The sequence below is a fragment of the Macrobrachium nipponense genome, chromosome 14 (genome assembly GCF_015104395.2).
Source record: "Macrobrachium nipponense isolate FS-2020 chromosome 14, ASM1510439v2, whole genome shotgun sequence".
NCBI classification, from domain to species: domain Eukaryota; kingdom Metazoa; phylum Arthropoda; class Malacostraca; order Decapoda; family Palaemonidae; genus Macrobrachium; species Macrobrachium nipponense.
In genome coordinates, this window is record NC_087207.1 from 77179292 (window position 1) to 77202792 (window position 23501).

Genomic DNA, 23501 nt, shown 5'->3' on the forward strand with positions numbered 1-23501 from the left:
TTTAAATTTACAATATAAAACTTAGCAAGGCAATTGATACAAGGATGGATAAACAAAGATCTCTCTAATGCCAAAGGGAAAATAAATTAATAAATATGATATTTAATAAACTGAAATAGAACAAGCAGTTCTGGTTTACTGTAATGAAAGTTACTTCAAACAAATATAACCAAACGAATTAACTTACTAAGTTACCTATGAGAGAGAGAGAGAGAGAGATCGAATAAGATAAGCGAAGAAGAAATAACAATGCAAGTGACAATAGACTTGCTTCTTGAGCAGGTGTGACTCCAGGAAGTGCAGAGGGCTAAGATTTTCATACTTTCCAGTCTTCCTGCAAGTCTTACATGGATTCTGGTGCTCGTGAAGTTTAAGAAAGGCTGGAATCCGATTTAAATGCACCATGGTCCCATTAGTTAAACATCATGTATGGAATCCCTGACACCTGACAAAGACTCATCACTTACTTCTCAGTATCATTAGCTTTTGCTATGTTTTTCTGGTTATAAATTGTTGTATCGAGTAATTTTGGAGTGAGGTTTATGCAAAAGAACCATGGTTTCATAATAGACACTAAGCAAAGACATTTCAGATTTCCCTGAAATGAAGAGGGACGAATAGAGCAATTATTTAGTTTAGCGCGGCGGCCATGGTAGTTGCGGTTAGAAAAGCCCAGCCAGCCACGAGTAGATAAAAAGAAAAAAAAAATGACTTTGGGCTTCTATAACTATGGAAATATTCAACCGACAGGGATGAGACTGTGGCTTTAGAGGTTTCCTACTAAGGTCTCAAATCGTGCCCAATTTAATTGAAATCAGTTCGGCGTTCCAGATAACGATTTTTGGCGTTCTGGGGATGTGGTAGGTGATTGGAGGGTGGGTGGGTGATGGGAGGGTGGGTGGGTAAGGGACATGACATTGACATATCTCTAGAGCAGTGGTTCCCAAACTATCTTACCTGACGCCCCCTTTTTTGCTTCCATTAGACCCGCACGCCCCCACCCACTCTTTTGTTCATATGAAATGACTCTTGCATTTATTTCTTAGCATTGTTCAGGAAAACCGATTTCTGTTTGTATTAAATTTTAATAACGAAAGCCACTCAAACAAGTAATAGTACATTCCAGAGACATTTTTCTAAGTAATTAAACAAATGTTTTTGAGCAGATGACTACACACACCCCTTGTACATCCTCACGCCACCCTAGGGGGGCAAGCCCCCTAGTTTGGGAACCACTGCTCTAGAGCAATAACAATTAACTGTAAACGATACAACTGTGATACTTAGTTTTTCTGAAAGGTCGTATTCTGGAGGGGTGCCTTTTGGAGTTGGTTTTTGAAATAATGAAATTTTAAAGTTTTAGTGGGCCTATACCTACCATTCAAAAAATTAGCCGCCAAAATTCAAATGTGTCTGGATCATCCGTTATCTTACGTAACAACTTACTTTTTTCCATTACTATATTTCAATTAAGAAATCAATTTTCTTAAAATTTGTATCTACGAACGTCATTTTACTCATGAGCGGTGTCTTGAGTGACTGCGCGCGCAATGTTTTCGGCAGGTGTCAAGTACTTGTCCTCTTCATCAACGTGAACAAAAGGTTTGTTTAGTTATGTTTTAAGTACAATTTAATATATTCCTCGAAAAAGGTTAATGTCAATCTTTTTTAAAGTAACGAATTTCCTGCATTTTGGCGTGAGAAAGCTAGTACCACTGTCACTATATCACTATATATAATTGGTGTTATTACGCGTCTCATCTGTTCTAACTGGTGCTTTAACATCTGTCCATCAAAAAGATTTTATGCTCTTTATTGTGTCTCTTGGTGAGTGTAATAGTGTTTATACGTAATGCATTATTTATTGTAGACACACCGTTATTATTGTTAAAAAATGGTGACATGCTTTGCAAGGCTACAACAGGTCTCACTACTACTTGGAAAGTTGATTTCTTCCATCTTTCGACCATGGAAGCATAGAAGGAAGTTTATTTTCTCAATTTCACTTCGATCTGAGGTCATCTATCTCTGATATTGTGGTACTGAGTTCAATTTCCGTCTTTCTATTCTTTATAGGTATAAAACCCGAAGCTTTTAGGAAAAGTATTGTAGTACTATCAAGTTTCTTTGGCTCGGTAATCTTAGGCCTATTAGCGTCTAGCGTGCGTTTTTATCCAATGGCTTTGCGAAATTTTCTCTTACTACTCATATAGCTTTAAAAGTATTATTTTAACCAACCAAGAGCCAATTTAATGATAAAACATCTGATGAAGGTTTCATCATAATTTATCAGGTTGCGGAGTAAAACGCTACGAACTACCCCTTCTTATATATCTCCTGACCTCCACATATATCTCTTGTGGCTGGGCTTTACTACATGTTTTGGGATTTCGTCACTTTTTCGCCTGTGATTCTTTATATAATCGACGTAGGTGAATATAGTAGTAACCTCTTCAAAAGTAACACTACCATGATCAATATGACAAAGATCACTTTGTGTTTCAAAAGAAGTATTGCTTAAATAAACTGTCAAATTCACTAGAGAGTAGACATTTGGCCGTATTTGTGTTAAGTACAAAACTTATCGAAAAGCTGAGAAACAAGAGAAAATGCTATAGAAGTCATAAAACGGAAAGATTCTACCAAGAATACATATGTCAAATGTAAGAGGGAAATAAAGCATTGCTCCGTGCATTATGCGCGCAACCCGGGCCCGGTCCCGGCCTCCCGGTCCCGGGGCAAGAAGAAGAACGCCATAAACAAAAACATTTGAACGGAAACTCTGTACCAAAGTCCAAAACTGCAATTTATCCTACAAAAAAACCAGGAAATGTACCAGATCTCCAAGAAACAAGAGCCACTGGTGACACAAGGCCATCATGTTTATAACAATGAACATAAAACCATGAACTGTCTTGTTTTAGGCAACGATAGAGTTCGTGAGGTTAAGCCAGGTACGCCAGAGCCATGGTCACCCTTGACAGACTAGACTAGCTACTAGCCTAGCTATGCCTCGAGTCATTTATCCATTCTTGGTGTATTATTTTAGTACCTTATACTAGAAAACTACCCATTTTAGAGTATTTTGGACTTGAAGAATATCGTTTTAGTATTAGGAATGGTGAAATTAAGTCTACTACCATGTTAGTAGACTTAGTAAATCAAATTACCTATGTGCTAAAAGGATGCCGCTATAGTACAATCCTCCTCGGGAATGGGCGTAAAAAACATAATAAAAATAATGTAAATATAATAATCTCAAACAAAATGCATAAACTAAAACAGGTAAACGCTGGTAAATAGGTATTACAGTTACGGACTAGTCTAAACCGGGCTGCTGTAGGATCTAGGTATAGTAGGTAGCTAGGCTAAGTCGTCAGTTTTACCCATAACCTAATCTAAGGCACCAATTCCTGACCGTAATACAGATATTGATTTGGAAGCTTTCCAGATTACCTAGCTATATGATCTTACTGAATCTGAATGGGAGTTATTGAACAGATTAAGGTCTGCGTATTTTAATTTTTCCCCCATCCCAAAATCCCCAGTTGTGGAGTATAAGATGGGGTCCACTGTCTGTGAGAGTACTTATTTGCTGATGAAACTAATGTCAGAAACATTCTTGGCTCACATTGAAACATAAGAAAATTATGGTTTCAAGTAAAAAATATTCCAACTGGAGCCCTGCTCACAGCCTAATATGCTACCAATTACTGTACTGAGCTGGTCAGGGGTTTTGAAGCCCCTAAGTGACAGTGATTGTTGAGCTTGTGGACTGGCCTGGGTAGCCCTTTAGCAGGTCCAGATGTTTAATCGTTGTCATGAAATGTTGAACATTAAACAGTTGGAATGGCTGAGGCCAATCCTTATAGGTAACTTTACAGGCATGCCTTGGGTTACATCAGGTTTGGGTCATATCGTTCCGGTATTATGCTTGCCTCACAGCACTGTTAACCCCGATTTTTTGGCGCCATAAGTGGATTTATGACGTTGTTACCAGCTTTACAGTGCTTACCTGGATTTACACCACTTATGGCACCACATGGTGCTGTAAGTGCTATTTAGTCCCATTATAATTATGATGCTTCAGGTTACGATGATTTTTGGCTTACAGAGTACCACCAGAGGTGGAACCCCCGTCATAAACCGGGGACTGCCCGTATTCAAATAAAGCATACTGGACCATTCATTATTTTAGAAACAAGTTTGAGGCTTCATCTCAAAATAGTCCTTATTATATATGTAGGTTTCATCAATGTTTCTATGTAATGTTAAAATACACATTTGGCTATTTGATAAGATTTGAGAAAACACATAATTATAGAGTTTGTAGTTATAATAACTGCCCTCATTAGTCAAGATATAAGCACAGATTCATGTCTAACAAGCTAGACAAGAAGCTGACTTCTTATGTATAGGATGAACGGTTTTCTGTGTTATCTTTTGTATGGATTATGTTTTCAGGAGTGTTCAATATTTTAAAAATAGTTTCATGTATCATGAATGCATACTTTAGTTTGGAAGGTCAAATGAAGGAAAATGTTGTCAATAGGATTTTAAATACAGTCAGCATTTTTTGCCAATGAATGTCTTTATGATTCACAGGTACAAAATTTCTGAAAAGCCCTAAATGGTGAAGGAAAGGAAACACCAATTTAATTGTTGAAATGAGCTGGAAAGATCATACATACAAGAAGCAGACTACTCATGAATAACATGAAAGGTAATCTTTGGTATATTCTGTTCAGGTTATAATTTCAGGTGACGTCAAATTTGCTAAAACTTTTGTTGTGAATCATGAATACTCATTTAGGAAGTCTACTAATAAAGGGAAAGTTTTCAGCGGGGGTGTGAAATGCAATGAAAGTTGATTATTTTAGTTTATGCTGTACTGATGACTAGCATTGTAATTCATATGTACACAAATTGACAAATTAGATAATAAACAGCTGTCAATATGATTGAAAATGTAATAAGCCATTTTTTGCTAATTTATGCTAATGAATTTTTTTCTTCACAGGTGTAAAATTTAAGAAAAGCCCTAAAGTGGATATGGAAAGAAAAATTTAATTTCTGAGATGACATGGAAAGATCATGCAAGAACCAAACCACTTATGTATAAACTGAAAGGTAATCTTGGATATGTTCTGTAAGATTACATTTTCAGGGGACATCAGATTTGCTATAAATTTGGGGCTTGAATTACAATTAGTCATAAAAGAAGTCTGTTAATGGAGTAAAAGTTTTCATTGATGTAGTAGAATGAAATAAAAGCTGATTTCTATAGCTTATGGTGTAATGATGAATATCTTTGTAATTCACAGGTACAATACTTCAGAAAGCTATTAAGAAGATGGATAAGCAAAGAAAAATTTAATTGCTGTGACAAAATGGAAGATCTTTACATTGATATGAAGATAATTTTTCGTGTATTTCTATACTTCAGGTATCGTATTTACTTTTTTCAGAATTTCACTGCTTTTAAAGCTTGAGAAAAACTTAGATGATCATTTTAAACCCATCAATCATATATTGCCCTTATTTGTTGGTCACCTGCCAATTAACTCCTGTTAAACTGTATGATTGATATATTTGTATGAAAAAATGTTTTGTTCATGAAACTTACCTGTCAGATATATATATAGCTGTATTTTTCCGAATCCGACAGAAATTTAAACACTTACGACACACGCAGTGGGAGTCAGGTGGTTAGTACCCATTCCCGCCGCTGGGAGGTGGGTATCAGGAACCATTCCCATTTTCTATTCATAATTTTTCTGTCGCCGGTGCTGGAAACACCTGTTTGCAGCACCTCCGTCCAGATTTTGGAAACTTACTAGCTACTTGAGTATCCCTTTTGGTTTTTTCTTTGGTATCTGAATTGGATCGGTGGCTTGGCACACGTTGACTTTGGATTGATTTGAATTTGGTATTGATTTTTCTTTGATCAAGATGTCAGGGTCTAGTTCTGCTAGCGCTAGATTTTGTTCTATGTCCGAATGTAGAGGTAGGCTACTGAAAGCTTCAATAGACCCACATTCTGTTTGTAAGGTTTGCAGGGGGAATGAATGTACGTTTGAAAGTCGTTGTAAGGAGTGTGAAAGATTAACAGAGTCTGAGTGGAAGGCGTATGAAACCTATCTTAAGAAACTTGAGCGAGATAGGTTAAGGAGGTCTTCCTCCAGGAGTGTTTCAGGTAGGCAAGATTTTAATGATTCTCCTGCTAACCCTCCTTCTGTAGATTATGCTCCTACCCCTGTAGTGTTGCCTCCGGCCCCTGAAGCAGTGTCGGTAGAAGGTAATACTTTATCGCTAATTCTTGAATCGATTCGTAACTTAGAATCAAAAGTGTTAGCTCTGGAGAGCAAAAGTGAAGAGAAGTGCAGTGAAAGTGCCCCTTGTGTAGTGGAGGGTGCGTCAGATCGGCCTCATTCCGCCTCTAGACCTAGACCTCTGCTTGACTCCCAGGTTACGGGGAGAGAGCATGTCGAAAGTCGAAGGAGGGTTACGAGGAACCCCCACCGATCTGGCGTGCACTCCGGCAGCTTCTGATGAACCTACCCAGACTGCCAAGGAGCGTGCGCGTGCACGTCTTCTCAAGGAGTGCTTTTCTTCTTCTGAAGCTTCCTCCCCGCGCAAGGGGTGGAGCTCTCATACCGCATCACGTCCGCTGAAAAGGACGGCTCGCGTTCGGGACGCTTCACGTCCAAGTTGTTCTCCGGAACTTTGCTCGTCGCCTGATAGTGCGTTTGCTGCTTTTCCTCCGCAGAAGAAGCGTAAGGATTATTCGGAGGCGGAGTCTTTCCTAGATGCTTTTTCTTCGAGCGCCGCAGTCGCTCTAAGGTGCGTGAAGTGGCGGTTCCTGGGAGTAGGAAGAAGGCGTCCCCTCGCCACTCGCCTGCTCACAGGATCAGCCCCTCCCCAGAAAAGGAGGCTTCACCTACAAGCAAGATTCTCCAGTCTCTTCAGCAGCAACTTCGAGATGTTTTTTCTTCGAGAGAGACTGTTCCACGTCGCCGTAAGAAGGATGACAATCTTCCTGTGAAGAGGTCGAGGCGTTCTCCCTCTCCCTCTCCTCGCTCGTCTCTCTCTCCGTTTGAGTCTCCTTCTAGAGTTCGTTCTGCTCCCCAGCAACTTTCTAGAGGAGGCGAGAAATTCGTTTCTCGCTCTCGTGAAGCGGTTGTTTCTGCTGCTACGAAACTTGTTGATAAGAAGCGCGTTTCTTTAGATGCCGAGCGCGCTTCTGTGAAAGTCAAGCGCGTTTTAGTGGACGCCGAGCATGATTCGGTGCAAGGTAAGCGAGCGCCAGTGGACGCTCAGCGCGTTTTAGTGGACGCTCGGCGCGCGCCAGTGGACGCCAGGTGTACTGTTGACTGTTGCGTCGAGCGCGCTTCAGTCGGCGCCAGTAGATTGGCTTCGGACGCCAAGCGCGCGCCTACGGACGTCAGTTTACCACCTCCGCAAGCGCAAGCGGAAGCGGGAACTCTTCCTGGTGCCGCTCTTTCTCTTTTGAGAAAGCTCGTGACTCTTCCTTACTTCCTCCGACTTCTCCAGTGTCTGAAGAGGAAATTAGTGACGCTTTCGTCGAAGTGGACGAAGAACAGCAGTTGGCTCCAGTTTCGACGGACTACAAGGTTTTGACTCGTTTGCTACAGTCAGTCTTTGCAGACACTTTCCAACCTGAAGCTCCACGTACTCCTCCCTCTCAGTTTTCGTCATCCAAAGCTACTAAGATCTCGGGCTTTGTGAAAATGAAGAAGTCGCTTTCTACGAAGCAAGCTTTTCGCAAGGTCCATGATTGGATGGAAAAGAGGAAAGCTTCAGGCAAGACTTCTTTCGCTTTACCACCTTCAAGACTTTGTGGCAAAGCTGGTATGTGGTATGAGACGGGAGAAAACGTCGGAGTTAAGCTTCCAGCCTCGGCTCAAGGAGGCTTTGGTAGTATTGTGGATGCCGCCAGAAGATCTTTTCTGTCTTCCTCTAAGGTCTCTTGGACGCATAGAGAGTTAGACTTTCACCTTAAAGGCCTCTTCAGGACACTAGAGGTCTTAATTTTCTTGACTGGTGCTTAGGAGTTTTGGATGCCAGGTCCAGGAGTTCTGATTCCATCAGTCTGGGGGAGCTGTCCAGTGTATTGTCTTGCATGGACAAGGCCGTCAGGGATGGTTCTGAGGAATTGGCTGCTCATTTCAGCACGGGACTGCTTAAGAAGAGAGCACTTTTTTGCAATTTACTGCAAAGTCGGTCTCGCCAGCGCAAAAGCGGATCGTTCTTTTCGCTCCTTTCTCAGAACATCTCTTCCCCCAGTCTATGGTAAAGACAATAGCTGCCAGTCTCCAGGAGAAAGCAACCCAAGACCTTCTGGCACAGTCTCCTAGGAAGCCTACAACTACTTCGTCTTCTGGGTCCTCTGCTTTGAAGAAATCGAAGCCCTTTCGATTTGCTTCTTCCTCGAAGCCAGCCCCTCGAGGAAGAGGCTCTTTCAGAGGCAAGACTCCCGCTCCTTCCAAGAGCAAGAAGTGAGAGGGAAGTCCTTCAGCCACTGGTAGGAGCCAGACTTCTACATTTCGCGAGAGCCTGGGAAGAGAGAGGTGCCGACGCGTGGTCTCTGGACATCGTCAAGAAGGGGTACAGAATTCCTTTCCTGAAGTTACCCCCGCTGTCTTCGACACCAAAGGATTTGTCTCCTTCGTATCAGGGAGAAAAGCAGAAATGCTTCACGATCTACTAGATCAAATGATCGAGAAGCAGGCGGTGGAACAGGTCTTCGACCGGAGTTCTCCGGGGTTTTACAACCGTCTGTTCCTAGTGCCGAAGCAGTCAGGGGGGGTGGCGCCCCGTTCTGGATGTCAGCAGTCTAAATCGCTTCGTTACCAAGCAGAAGTTCAAGATGGAGACACCTCAATCCGTGCTTGCAGCCTTAAGACCGGGGGATTGGATGGTCTCTTTAGACCTTCAGGATGCATACTTTCACGTCCCCATCCATCCCCGATCAAGAAAATACCTGCGGTTTGTCCTGAAAGGGAAGGTTTTCCAATTCAGGGCACTCTGCTTTGGTCTCAGCACGGCGCCGATGGTGTTCACCGTTCTTATGAAGAACGTTGCGAGGTGGCTCCATCTTGCGGAAATAAGGATCTCTCTCTACCTAGACGACTGGCTTATTCGAGCCTCATCGCAAGACCGGTGTCTGAAGGACCTTCACACGACTCTGTCGTTAGCGAGGTCCCTGGGACTTCTGGTGAATCTCGAAAAGTCGCATCTGACTCCTTCTCAATCCTTAGTCTATCTGGGGATTCAGATGGACTCAGTGGCTTTTCGGGCTTTTCCGTCCCAGGGGCGACAACTTCAATGCCTAGACAAAGTGTCAGCCTTTCTAGGGAAGGAAACATGCTCGGTGAGGGAATGGATGAGTCTGCTGGGGACCATTTCCTCACTGGAGAAGTTTGTTTCTCTGGGAAGGTTGCACCTCCGACCACTTCAGTTCTTCCTCTCAAGCAATTGGTCACGCAAACAGGATCTAGAAGAGGTCTTGTTTTTGACGGAAGAAGTGAAAAAGCACCTCAAATGGTGGGTTGGATCCAAAGAAGCTTGCGGAAGGACTTTCGCTCAAGCTTCGGAACCCCAACCTAGTGTTGTTCTCCGACGCGTCCTCCACGGGTTGGGGAGCAACACTGGGAGGGAGAGAAGTGTCAGGCACCTGGAGAGGGGAACAGGTGTCCTGGCACATCAATCTAAAAGAACTTTCAGCGGTTTACCTTGCTCTAAGGTTCTTCCAAGAGGAAGTCTCCAACAAAGTGGTTCAGATAAACTCGGACAACACCACAGCCTTGGCATACCTCAGGAAACAGGGGGAACTCACTCTCCTTCTCTGTTCGCCATCGCGAAGAATATCCTGATTTGGGCGAAGTCGCAAAACGTCACGATTCTGACAAGATTTGTGTCAGGCGTGGAAAACGTGCGAGCGGACCTTCTCAGTCGGCAAGGACAGCTTCTGCCGACGGAATGGACCCTTCATCAGGAAGTATGCCAGGCGCTATGGAAGCTGTGGGGACGTCCTCATGTGGACGTTTTCGCAACTTCCCGAACGAAGAGACTTCCGCTGTATTGCTCCCCAGTTCTGGACCCGGGAGCAGTGGCAGTAGACGCCCTACTGTGGAATTGGTCGGGACTAGACATTTACGCTTTCCCCCATTCCAAATCCATCAGGGGAAGTGATGAGGAAGTTCGCTGCATCAGAAGGAGCGAGGATGACCCTCATCGCCCCCTTCTGGCCAGCGGTCGACTGGTTCACGGAGGTGATGTCCTTCCTGGTAGACTTTCCAAGGACTCTGCCCCTAAGGAAAGATCTACTCAGACAGCCCCACTTCGAGAGGTACCACAAAAACCTCCCCGCTCTGAGTCTGACTGCGTTCAGACTATCAAGAAGTTGGCCAGAGCGAGGGGTTTTTCAAGACCTGGGGCAACGACGATTGCCACCGCAAGGAGGCCCTCCTCAATCGCAGTTTACCAATCAAAGTGGGCTGTCTTTAGAAGTTGGTGCAGAAAGAAGGGCATTTCCTCCACCTCAACCTCTGTGAGCCAGATAGCAGATTTCCTTCTTCACCTTATGGAAAGAAGCGAAAAACTAGCCGTTTCCCAGATTAACGCTACAGAAGCGTGCTTTCTGTGGTCTTCAGGCATAGAGGACTCGACTTAGCGAATGATAGAGACATTCATGATCTCATTAGATCATTTGAGACTGTGAAAGTTCTCCAACCGAAAGTACCATCGTGGAACTTAGACGTGGTACTTAAGTTTCTCATGTCGAGTCAATTTGAAGACCATTTTCCTAACCGCTCTGGCGACGGCGAAGAGGGTTAGCGAAATTCAAGTCATAAGCAAGCACATTGGGTTCAAGGATCATAGTGCAGTTTGTTCCTTAAGTCCTACGTTCTTAGCAAAGAACGAGAACCCTTCCAACCCTTGGCCGAGGACGTTCGAGATCAAAGGGTTGTCGGAGCTAGTGGGACCTGAAGCTGAGAGAGTCCTGTGTCCTGTCAGGGCTCTCAAGTTTTATTTGCAGAGAACCAGAGCATGCAGAGGCTCTTCGAGAACTTGTGGTGCTCTGTGAAAAAACCAGATCTTCCGATGTCGAAGAACGCACTGGCGTTCTTCTTAAGAAGTACGGTTAAGGAAGCCCATGAAAAGTGTAGTGAAAGTGACATGGAGTTTCTGAAAGTGAAAGCCCACGAGTTGAGGCTATTGGTACTTCGGTGGCTTTTCACAAAAATATGGCAATCAAAGATATTTTGGGCGCCACTTATTGGCGAAGCAATTCGGTGTTCGCTTCACACTACCTGCGGGAGGTGAAGCAACATACGAAAATTGTTACTCGTTCGGACCATACGTCGCTGCAGACACTGTTTTGGGGCAGGAGTAGCGCTCATCCTATCCTTTAATGGTTAGGGGAGTTTTTAACTTGTGTTATGGTTGTGGGGTTGACCGCCTGCGGCGGATCTCCCTTCCATTAGCGTAGTCTAAGTGGGATTCTTTTGGTAGGCTACGCCAGGTGGTTTGGTTTTACTTCGTTGCCCTCATTTGTATGGTCACTGGTCTAGTCACGTCGTGGTCTCGCCCCTGTTGACAGATCATCTGGAGTGCACCAGCTTTATAGGTCTCTACCTTGCTGGCAACTCTAGTAGCACAAGCAACAGTTACTACCGGCAGTAACCACGAAGTCAGCTATGCTAATAGGTAAGGAACCAAGATATCAATTATCTGCATATATATGTTTCCTAAAATCTTCTATTCTGTCTACTCCCACCACCAAAGGTGGGATTCAGCTATATATATATCTGACAGGTAAGTTTCATGAACAAAATGATATTGTAATGATACAATTAAGCTTGTTCATACTTACCTGGCAGATATATAATAACAAGTACCCACCTCCCCCAGGAGACAGTGGAATAAAAATTATGAACTAGAAAATGGGAATGGTTCCTGATACCCGCCTCCCAGCAGCGGGAATGGGTACTAACCACCTGACTCCCACTGCGTGTGTCGTAAGTGTTTAAATTTCTGTCGGATTCGGAAAAATACAGCTATATATATATCTGCCAGGTAAGTATGAACAAACTTAATTGTATCATTACAATATCATTTTGTTATAAAAGTTTGATACTTTAAGAGACTCATGCAAAAAATTAAGTTCTTTCAGTTACTTTTTAACTTTATTATCTCAGAAGACACACAACTTAATGAGAGCTGGACACTTATTTCATTGTTTTATGACTGAATACTCTGTGTTTATACGACAAACAAACTTCAGTTTTGTATTTTTACAGTAATGACTGGGAACAGGCCTTACCATCACAAAAGCACCCTTACTTGTTGGCCACAAATGTTGCATTGTATTTAGGCTTTGATCCTTAGTTGTGATTAGCTTTGGTCTTATTTCATCCTACCTCTTCATTTTCCTTACAACTCTGCAAAATAAGAAATGTCTTTGTGTATATAGACAGCAAGATGGCAATGTGCAGGTACTATTTTGAGATTAGATGAGGTGTATCAGTAATTGTTGTTTATACAAAGCTAAGATGCTTCCAACTGTAAGATATTCTGGCCTGTAACATCCAATTAGGCAGATGACATGGTGTTGAGAGTAACTGTTTTACTTTTTACAGTTTTCTTTGTAACATGAAATCATTTTATGTTGCTTTGACCTTAAGCAATATTAAAATTTGTTTTAGGGGGAGGTGGCATGATATAGATTTTTATGCAGCATAGTCCAGCTATTTTGCTGTTAAACCATTTCATTATGATCCTTAGTATTGGAGTTTTAAGTACTGAGGGTGGCCTTATCAAGCAAACTTGGGTTACTAGTTTGTATAGTATATGACTTCCCTAAAAGATGAGGATAAGATAGCTAAGGTTGGTTGCTGTATCTGAGGAGTGAATAGTACTGCTCAGTACTGTGTTAGAGTTTCTATGTTTTGCTGCATATTGCTTTTTAATGTCCTTTTGTAACAGGTCTGGTCTTCACATTCTTTGTTATGGCTCTTTAATGGGCCATTCATTGTGATTATGTTGTGCTAATCAGATAATTTTGTTACAGTTTTATATATACAGATTGCAGAATAATTTTCTCATAAATATATGAAATTTCTTTGCCAAAATACATTATGTACATTTTTAATTTACTCTTGTAGTTTTTTTTTTAAATTTACGTTTAGTTTAATTAGTGTGCATATAAACAAACTAATGTGCTTTTGTGTCAGCTAGGACTCATTTTACAATTAATTCTCTAAAAGTTTAAACTCTTGAGTCTGTATGTGAATTGAAATGTTTAGTAAAGTTCAGTGCTGGAAAAAGTTTACTTTAAGGTAGGCCTCCTTAACAGCCAGAAAATAGACATTGTTCACTATCAAAAACCATAGACCCCAAAGACTCTACTATTGCTGAATTTTTGTGCATTATGTAAATTCTTAGTGTACCAGGTTTATGTAGGTAAGGCAAACAAATAGTTTTTGGCTTGCCATACCAACACATTCATCACTTATTATTTTATTCACTTTGTTTATCAAACTGACAAAGTCAAATGTAGACACCGTTGATACTATGTCTTCATCTGAAGTCACTACTTTGTCACTTTCTTGACAGTTTCATTTATCTCGATTGTCTTATGACTGCCTGATGAAACGTGTCATGAGTACCTGTTGCTTTCTGTTTATTTCTTAATTATGCTTGTCAGTGTAGGAATGGGAGACATTATTGAGTGCAAATGGCACCTCTTTGGTTCTATGCATGTTATTCTCATGTGATCTGATTACTTCATTTAATGTGTCTACTGCACAGAAAATGTGGCTAACGCTAATACTTCATGTGGCTGTCTCCACTCTCTATTTCTTGTCTCTCTTGCTGCTTTTCTTGATTTCCTCTACTTCCACTTGAGTTTCCTTCATTCACAAGATGTAAAACTTTTAGAGGATCCTGCTCTATTACTGCAGTGGGCTTCCTATACTTCTGGCAGTATTAGGTCATCTTTTGCTGTCTGCAGCATTGCTATTTCTGCCTCGGTTAGTGACTCAGTGGCTGCAGGCTGCAGTAGGGGAGACAGGAGATGTAGCCATCAGGCATGCTTAATAGTTGTTTCGTTGACTTTGTACTTCACTGAAAGAGGAAACCAACAGTTTTATCACTGTGAAACTACACCAAAATTTCAAAACAGACATTTCTGGAGCAGCAAGCTGCTGGTGGTAGTGTAGATGATCACTGCTATGTTTCCTCCTCCTTGTCCTCATTGCTATTTTACTCTTCCTGCATGGCCAACAACTTTTCTTGACTGTCAGTCATCAAGCTTAGAAAGTTGTACAGCCACAGGTGATAAAACTACTTCACAGTCGCAATGAAGTGGTGCGGAGTGACAGGTGCACAATCTTGCAATCTGTCCACAACGATAAGAATTTGGGAAGGGATACAAAGCTCACAACAATTGGCCTTGGCATCTGGCATGCAATGTGTCTTCTGTCAGTAAGAACAATTGTTGATGGTCATCCAACCATTTCAACTCCTGTATCAGTAAGCACTACTGTTGTCCATGTTGCAAATGTTCTTGTACCTCCTCAGTTGGACAGCAGTGTGTTTGATGGCTACCCGCATCGTGTGTGACCCAGACATAGCCTTCTTGAAAATGATGAGGTAATTATGGCTGCTGCCTTGTCAGCTCACCCTTGTTCCTCTCTAAGTTTGGTGTGCTGAAGCTCCTTCCTCTTGAGGAAACAAACCAGCCAGCAAACAAAAACCATTAACTCCATCTGCACTCCCAGTTTCTGCTGTACTTGCACATAAAACACCTCGGCCTCCACCCATACACACCTCAGTATCAGAGACACTGTTATCATCATGATTTTGGCACCAGACGCAATTTAATGCCGTGGATGACACATTGAATATACAAAATAATGTGCAAGAAGGTACACTTGGAAAATAAAAAATGTGCCCACCATAATTCATTTCCAAACTGGACAAAGTCATCAACTGTATCCTTTTACTCCCTCTTTGGTAAATATTTTCATTACATTCACAGCACTTCAGATATACAGCTAAACTTCTCAGTAATCTCAATTCAGTTGCACAGAATATACTTGAAGATTCTCAGAGCGATCAGTCATCCACATTTCTTAGGAAATGGCTTGGTATAATGTCAACAAAGACAGAGCACTGTAGGGTATCCTTTATAGTGGTCACAGTGCTGAATGAAGCTACGTTCGACATCAGCCAAGTGACATACACGTCTTTAAGCATATGTTTAACGATGCAAAATCGCTTCTAGAATCAAACTGCTGTTTCCTTTGACACCTCCTGGACCTCAGTTGTCAAAAGTGTGATATTTAAAGATTGTTCTAGAAAATGTAGGGTTGCATGGAAAATAATATTGATTGTATGGAGTGAGTATCATACAAGTGGAAAGAAATGTACCAAATGACAATTTGATATGTCTCTGAATTATTTCATGCTTTCACTTTCTGTAAATTTTTCATTTGCCGAAGAACAATTTTGACAAGAGGTCAAGAAGTGAGAATTGCCCAATAGGTCATTCACATAAAATTTATTATGTTTAGATGTCTTTCATTACCTTAACAACACGATATAGTTTATGGAGGTACAGTATTCTGAAAATAATAGGCATACTTGTAGAGTATGATATAGTGCTTTTATTTAGCCTTATATATCTTGATCAACTCAGGAATCATAGAATAATAGAAAAAGTTTTGAATTTTGTGTTATTGTAAAGCGGCAGCATATTTTCATATTCATGCATCATTTTAAAGTTTTTATAATAATTCATATGCATTACTTTGGAGGTTATGATGGTTTTGAGAAAATAAAAACAGTTGTGTGATTCATGCATTGTTCTGAATGTAATTACTTGTTCAAGCAGCATTCAAATGTTACAGTACTGTTTTCCCATTCTTAAAAAGTATTAAATTAAGAAGAATGAGAGAGAATTTATTTTAATGGTGAAGTAACACCTAAAATGATATAATATAGTATATCTTAAGTAAAAAAGTAAAGAATTCCAAACTGTTTCCATAATTTTAGCTAAGATATTACTACGTGTATGGTAAATCTTGAAACATAGTACCCCACACAACCTGACTTCACAATCTAGACAGAAACAACCACTTTCTTGTCTAACTTTTTTTCCAGCTGCATTTCTTTTGCGGCTGTTCATTAGACGCCGTAGTAGGATTCATTTATTTTTTTCAGTGGGAGGAATTATATCAGGGAAGTGGGTGTGGTGATGTACCAGGCTTTTCTCCTTTTTCAGAATGAATTGGGAATGATATCTTTTAATTGTGCAGTCTATTGTGTGTAATAGGTACTTCAAAGCTGAATAATTTCCTCCGTGTTTTTTATAGATAATGAATGAATTCCATAGTGCTCAATTCCAGTATACAAAAAGATCTATATTTCATATTGTTTTCCTCTTTTTCTTGGAAGTCGATAGTTAGCCAGGTGCAGGTCAACTTTATTTATGCTACCCTTTTGAGTTTTCTTTTGAGTTGTTTATATTTCCTTGTTTGTTAGTTTCAGCTTTATCTGCATTGTGAGTGGTATACAATCATGATATGTCTTTTTTGTCTTTCCAGTTTCCACTTCATTATGGTAACCGTTCATCTTGAGTAGTATACCTTACTTTAGCATTTCATTTTTCTACCCACTGGTGTTCCCTTCTTTGTGAGCTTTACAGTCTCAAATGCTTCAGTTTATTGAGAAATCAGCATATCTGCTAGGATTGGTGACACTAGTCTTAAATGTGATGAAGTAGGAGGGTTCATATACTAATTCTGAAAATGAATTCCTTACTTGCATAAATGATGTAATCACAAACTTACTGAAAATTTGATCAACAGGGTTGTAGTGCTGTATTTCAAATCAAAATACTACAGTTTGTTCATGAAACTTACCTGTCAGATATATATATAGCTGTATTTTCTGAAGTCCGACAGAATTTAAAAAACTTCCGACACACGCAGTGGTCGGCCAGGTGGTTAGTACCCATTCCCGCCGCTGGGAGGCGGGTATCAGGAACCATTCCCATTTTCTATTCATAATTTTTCTGTCGCCGGTGCTGAAAACACCTGTTTTCAGTACCTCCGGCTTAGGATTTTGGAAACTTCATTGCCGCTAAGTATCCTAATTGTCTTTTAATTTATTTACTTGGATTTGTGGCTAGGCATACGCTATCTTAAATTGATTTGAATTTGATTCATTTTTGCATAAGATATCTGAATCTAGTTAGGCTAGTTTCAGAGGGTGTTGTCTGCAAAAATAGGGTGTGGCTACCGAAAGCTTCGGTAGATCCGCACTTGGTATGCACGAGGGGTATGGGTCTTGCTTCTTTCTTGAGATTTGTCATGTAAGGAGTGTGAGACTTTGTCTAATTCCGTAAGGAAGACGTATGATTCGTATGTACGCAATTAATCAGTAAACATGTCTAATTCCGTAAGGAAAAAGTATGATTCGTATGTATGCAATTAATCAGTAAACAAAAGTCAGGGTAGTGAACCTGCTAACCTTCCTGTAGACTTTATTTTGCCTAACCCTATAGTATGGCCTACGGGTTATGAATATGTCTGCGAGAGGTGATCGCTCTCCTTCATTGTTGTGAAGAGTGCTACTTCTGTTATTGTTACTCCTAACCCTGTAATGTTGCCTTCGGGCCCTAAAATAGTGTCTGTAGAGGTTATTGCCCTTTCTCTTATACTCTTTCGATTCGTATCTTAGAATCGAAAGTGCTTTCTTTAGAGAGCAATAGTGAAGTGGCTAAGTGCAGTGACAGTGCCCCTTGTGTAGTGGAGGGTGCGTCAGATCGGCCTTATAACGCCTCTAGGTCTAGACCTCTGTCGGACTCCCAGGACCACAGGGAGAGGGCATGTCGAAAGCCGAAGGAGGGTTACGAGGAACCCCCACCGATCTGGCGTGCCTTCGGCAGTTTCTGATGAAAATCCCCAGACTGCCAAAAGTGCGTGCACGTGCACGAATCCTGAAGGATTGCTTCTCGTCCTCCGAGGCGTCCTCCCCGCGCAAGGGTTGGAGCTCTCGGAAGGACTCGCGCCCTCTAAGAAGCTTTAGGGAAGAGGAAGCTTCACGTCCTCTCTCTCGTCAGGAGGGAACGTCAGATCGACCCCATAACGCCTCTAGGCCTGGACCTCTGTCGGACTCCCAGGACCAGGGAGAGGGCATGTCGAAAGCCGAAGGAGGGTTACGGGAACCCACATCGATCTGGCGTCCCTTCGGTAGGACCTGTTGACGCTTTCCAGGCTGCGGAAGATCGTGCACGTGCACGAATCTCGAAGTATTGCTTCTCGTCCTCCGAGGCGTCCTCCCCGTGCAGGGGTTGGAGCTCTCGGAAGGACTCGTGCCCTCTAAATAGAAGCTTTAGAGAAGAGGACGCTTCACGTCCCCTCTCTCTCGTTATGCGTTTCAGTGAGAAGTAAGAAGGCGAACGTCGCCTGATCACGTGTACGTCTTTCCACCGAGAAATATGAAAAAGAAGGCAGTTTCTCTCGCTTGTTTTGACGTCTTTCAGGAGCGTGACGCTTTTCTGCACGCTTCTTTTGACGCTCGGATGGACGCCGAGCGTCCTCGCCAGTGGACGCCGAGCGCACTCCAGGTTTGTCTCCTGGCTGAACGTTTCTGTTGAACTCTTCAAGCTCTGGTTTAAGATTTGAGCCTCAAGAATGTGAAGTAAGCAGTGGTTCGGAGGAAGCTTAAAGTGAACAGACAACTTCGTCTTCGAAACCCAGCATGACCTCGGGTTTCGTGAATTCAAGAGGTCTATGTCAATATTATATTGCTTTTCGCAAAGGTGGATGGAGTTAAGGAAAGCTCAAGGGAAGATCTCGTTTTCTCTACCGCAGTCAAGACTTTGCGATAAGGCAGTTACGGGTTATGTAAAGGCTCGACGTCCTGCACGTCAGGACTCTCGGCAACGTTCAGTAGGATTCTTGCAAAGGCACTCATCAAAAGGACGCTCTTCAGGAAAGCGCAAGACAGGACTTCCTTTTCCATACTGCCAATAAATTTTAAGCTTTAGCAGGCATTAGTTGTGATACGGGAGAGGAAGCTGGTTGGAGAGTTTCTTCCTCTTCCCAGGATATTTTGCAAGCTTTTTAGCCCATCTGAAAGGGTTTTTCAGATGATGGATTTTGTTAGTTTCTAGTCGGGACTACGCTGCCGAATTGAACATCGTCGTTCTACCTGCCGTAAGCCCAGTCTCTTAACAGGATTCTTGCCCCTTCCTCGTTTGAGACGGGAATCGGAAAAATAAAATGCTCAACTTCCTGGATTACGTTTTGTCAATTCAGTGACTTTCCCCCATTGACAATATACTATCGTTTTGTCAAGTAAGTGGGTATCCCCTCATTGACAAAATCTCTCTTTGTCCCGTAAATGGGTTAGTTCTCATTGACAAACATCTCATTAACTTGATATTGCGTAAGCGAATAAGCTCTTATTGACAAGATTCGGAAGAGCTCTCATTCGTCATTCGCAGACTCGTACAAGAAATAGACTTGTAGACTACGTCAATGAACGCTTATGTCCAATAACATAAGAAGCTTGAGGTGTCTGCTTCGATTCTCTAAGTTTTGTTCATGAAACTTGCCTGTCAGATATGTATGTAGCTGTATTTCCGAATTCAGCTATATATATGTCTGCCAGGTAAGTATGAACAAACTTTATTGTGATATAATATCATATTTTGCCTTGCGTTAATTTACTACTGGTTGGTTCAAGTCATATACGCTTGCTGTAGTTACCTCTTCGGATGGCAACCGAGAGGTCTATTGTCTATTATTTTAAGGACATTTAATCATTACTCCCTGCAGCCTTCCAGGAGTTTCCGATTTATCTTTTACCGTTGTATGGCAGTGTTCTGACGACACAAACGCATCTATATATTTAGCGTTTTCTGTTTCGCTTAAATATACCAGCTTGAGAGTCTCTTTCTGCTCAAAAAATAACGGACCTATTTCTTCGTAGAATAGGGTAGCTGGCAACCCAGACATAAAGTTAAGAGACGACGTTCGTAAGCTGCTGGCTGCTGCTGTGTCTGTCCTCCGGTCCAACCGAGCCAGTAACAGATCGTGCGCTGTCATGCGCGGTAGGTTACGTCTCTCTCTCCTACGGGATTGACTGACTAACCTTATCTCTGTGCTGGCGGTTACGTCTCTCCTGCGGGATTGACTGACTAACTGTATCTCTGTCCTACAATCACGGACTTTAGCCTAAGATTGAGGGGATTTCTTACGTGAATGAATAAACGTTGCATTCGTTTTGCCTTACTATTTTCAACAGAGTTATCTCTTAATCCTTTCGGTGCTCATTACCGCACGGTATAGAACTACGAGTCTACCGCAACATTGCACTTTTATATGCTCTCCTGCTTAGGCAAAGCGCAGCCTTATTAGGGAAGTAAGCATACTCTGGGAGGGAATGGATGAGCTTGCTGGGGACCATTTCCTTCCTGAAGAAGTTTGTTTCCCCGAATAGACTGCAATTCAGACCACAGTTTTTTCCTACCGGGAAACTGAAATATTATTCAAGATCTAGGAATGACTCTGAACATCTCTCAGTGCGTCTATCACCTGAGGTGATAGAAAGAAGGTGCCGGACATCTGGATAGGGTTTCAGATGTCCTGGATCTTAATCTGAAAGAAGTAAAAGCGATTCGGTCGTCCCTCCAGTCCTCAAAACGAGTTTTTGGAACCAGTGGTCCAGATCAACTCTGATATTCCACAGCTCTCTCATATCTTAAGAAGTATCTTCTCTCGGTCCCTGTTCGAGTTTACGAGAAAGAGCCTATTATAACGATCCTCTAGAGGTTCGTTACAGGATTGCAAAAGTCCGTACGAATCGTCTCGATCGACGGCAGCAACTATTGACTTCTGAGTGGAATCTTTCTTTAGAAGTAAGTTGAGAGTTGTGGAGACTTTAGGGACGCCCTTTCATTCTTCTCTTCGATATGTTGAGGACGAAGAGGCTTCTTCTTCTCTGCTCCCTTATTCTCGATCCGGGATCGGTACCATTAATGCCATCCTATGATATTGAACGGGGATGGATGTTTAGTCTCTTTTCCCCTTTTTCAATCGCTTAGGAAATGTAATAAGAGGATTTATGACGTCACAGGGAGCGACAATGATGCTGATCGCCTCATGTTGGCCTTCAGGATCCTGGATTCACAGAGGTCACATCCTTCCTAGTTCACTTTCCAAGGACCTTTTCCGGGAGAGTCGGTCTACTCTAACTCGAAAGGTACCTATAACCTCTCCTCTCTGAGTCTGACTACGTTCAGACTATCGAGATGTTGACAGGAATAAGATTACCGTCTTCCATTTCCGTCTGAAGAATGGGATAAGCTGGCAGTCACAACTATTAAAGAATACGCAAATATGTTGTTGACGGCCTTTGGGCTCAGAGATTTGCGTCTGTCAAACAACAAAGCCCTTCACGATCTTTGAGTTCTGTGGAATCTCGAAACTCGCTCACCATCTACTTTTTGTCTCACCTGTTTTCTCTGAGTCAGACACTCGTGCGAGATCAGGCGACATATAGTAGCCCTGAGTTTCTTGTTGACGAAGTCGGTTGCGTTTATACACCCCCGATGATCGTGTAACATGAGACCAGGTTGGACTGTCAGGCATTCTTCCTTCGGGACTGAATCGCCTTTTTGCTCCTCGCTCCTTTCTCCTGGCACCAGAAGCTCGAGTCAGGAGTTGATTCGCTGACGACGTTGGGTTGCGTTGATACACCCCCCAAGGTTTGCTTAGATTGAATCGCCCAGGCAGTCCAGACACTCATCCTTCAGCGAAGAATACTGCCTTATGGTCTTCAGGGTACAGCCTTGCTGTCCTTGATTCGTCTGACTGGTCAACTGGTCGGTCACCTGACTTTAGTACAGACGGACTGACTGTGCATGTCCAGATCGAAGCTTCCAATATGGAACTTAGACGTAGTATGAAGTTCTTGATGTCAAAGCATTCGAACCTCTCCTACCTGTTAACTTCTTGCATGTGATCAGGAAGGCCTTCTTCTAACCACCCTAGATACGACAAAGAGGGTTAGTGAGATTTTAAGCCATCGTCACTAGTTTTGGCTTTAGAAAACACAAGGCGGTGTGCTCTCTAAGCCTTCCGTTGTGGCCTAAGAATGGAAACCCTTTTTGTCCTTGGGCCAGGAGCTTGGAATGCAAGGATGGCACAAGTTAGTGGGCAGGAGCCAGAGAGAGTCCTGTGCCCTGTCGGGTCTCTCAAGTTTTATCTACATAAAACTCGTGAAAGTCGAAGTCATTCGGGCAATCTGCAGTGTTCCGAAAAAGACCAGACTTGCCCATATCGAAGAACACCCTGGCTTTAGTGTTAAGGAGTTCTTTCAAAAATGCTCCTTCATTGTGTTTGCACAAAGATTTGAAATCTTTTTATCTGAATGCTCACGAGGTGAGGGCGCGGCCTCGGAGGCATTTCAACAGAGCATGGCACTCAGCAACATCCTGAGTACCATGTTTTAGCGAAGCAACTCTGTGTTCACTTCACACTCCCTGCGAGATGTGAAGATGGCATATGAGATCTGCTGCTCGCTAGGGCCATACGTGTCTGCAGACACAATCTTGGGGGCAAGAAGTACCACTCATCCTATCCTGTAGAAAATGGTTAGGAAGAGCTCTTAATTTAGTTGTTGAGTCGCCGACAACGGCGACTTCTTAACTCTTAAAGCTTAGTTAACACACCTTAAACTTTGGCTAGGTTGGTCAGGTGGTGAATATATATAATTATATATATATATTTATTTTTTTACTTCTTAGCCCTCATGGTATGGTCAATATGGTATAGTCACATTGTGGTCACGCCCCCGTTGACAGATCATCTGGAGTGCACCAGCTTTATAGGTCTCTACCTCGCTGGCAACTCTAGTAAAGCAGAAGCAGACTTGGGTGACAGTAATCACGAAGTCAGCTATGCTAACAGGTGGAACCAAGATGTAAATCATCTGCATGCATTTGTTTCCCAAAATCCTTCTATTCTGTCCCTTCCCACCTCCAACAGTGGGATTCAGCTATATATATATCTGACAAGGTAAGTTTCATGAACAAAAATGATATTGTTATGATACAATATTATTATTATTAGTAGGTGTTAGTTTTCAGACCTCTGAGTCTCAAGTAGACTCTTCTCGGGCTGGTTCTCGGGAATCAATCCTGAGAAAAAAAAAAAAATTAGACTTTATTTGAGAAACCCGTCTTATTTAAAAAATTTATGATTTTATTAATTGAAAAATCCCTGCTTTCCGCAAGAATATTTTTCATTTCCGAACTCCGCAGATAAATAGATCTTTGCTGGGTCCAATTTGGGCACTCAACAAGCAAATGCTGTACTGTCATGGGTGTTTGACATCTGTTACATTGCACTGGATCAGCATGTGGTGTTGACATCAAGTGACCATGTGAGAATCTTGTG

General features: G+C 42.2%; 1 protein-coding gene across 5 annotated transcripts in view; it reads left to right on the forward strand.

Moving 5' to 3' along the window:
* Positions 1-23501, forward strand: part of LOC135226597 (lymphocyte antigen 75-like) — a 149834-nt gene that overhangs the window by 4526 nt on the left and 121807 nt on the right. Inside the window, exons 1-4 of one of the 5 annotated variants that reach the window (XM_064266296.1) lie at positions 1474-1602; positions 4606-4723; positions 5021-5130; positions 5325-5446. The gene's annotated coding sequence lies outside the window, so the exon portion shown is untranslated. Of the gene's footprint in view, positions 1-1473; positions 1603-2552; positions 2955-4605; positions 4724-5020; positions 5131-5324; positions 5447-23501 lie in introns of those variants that run through there. The other 4 variants (XM_064266292.1, XM_064266294.1, XM_064266295.1 and 1 more) reach the window with 4 other exon arrangements.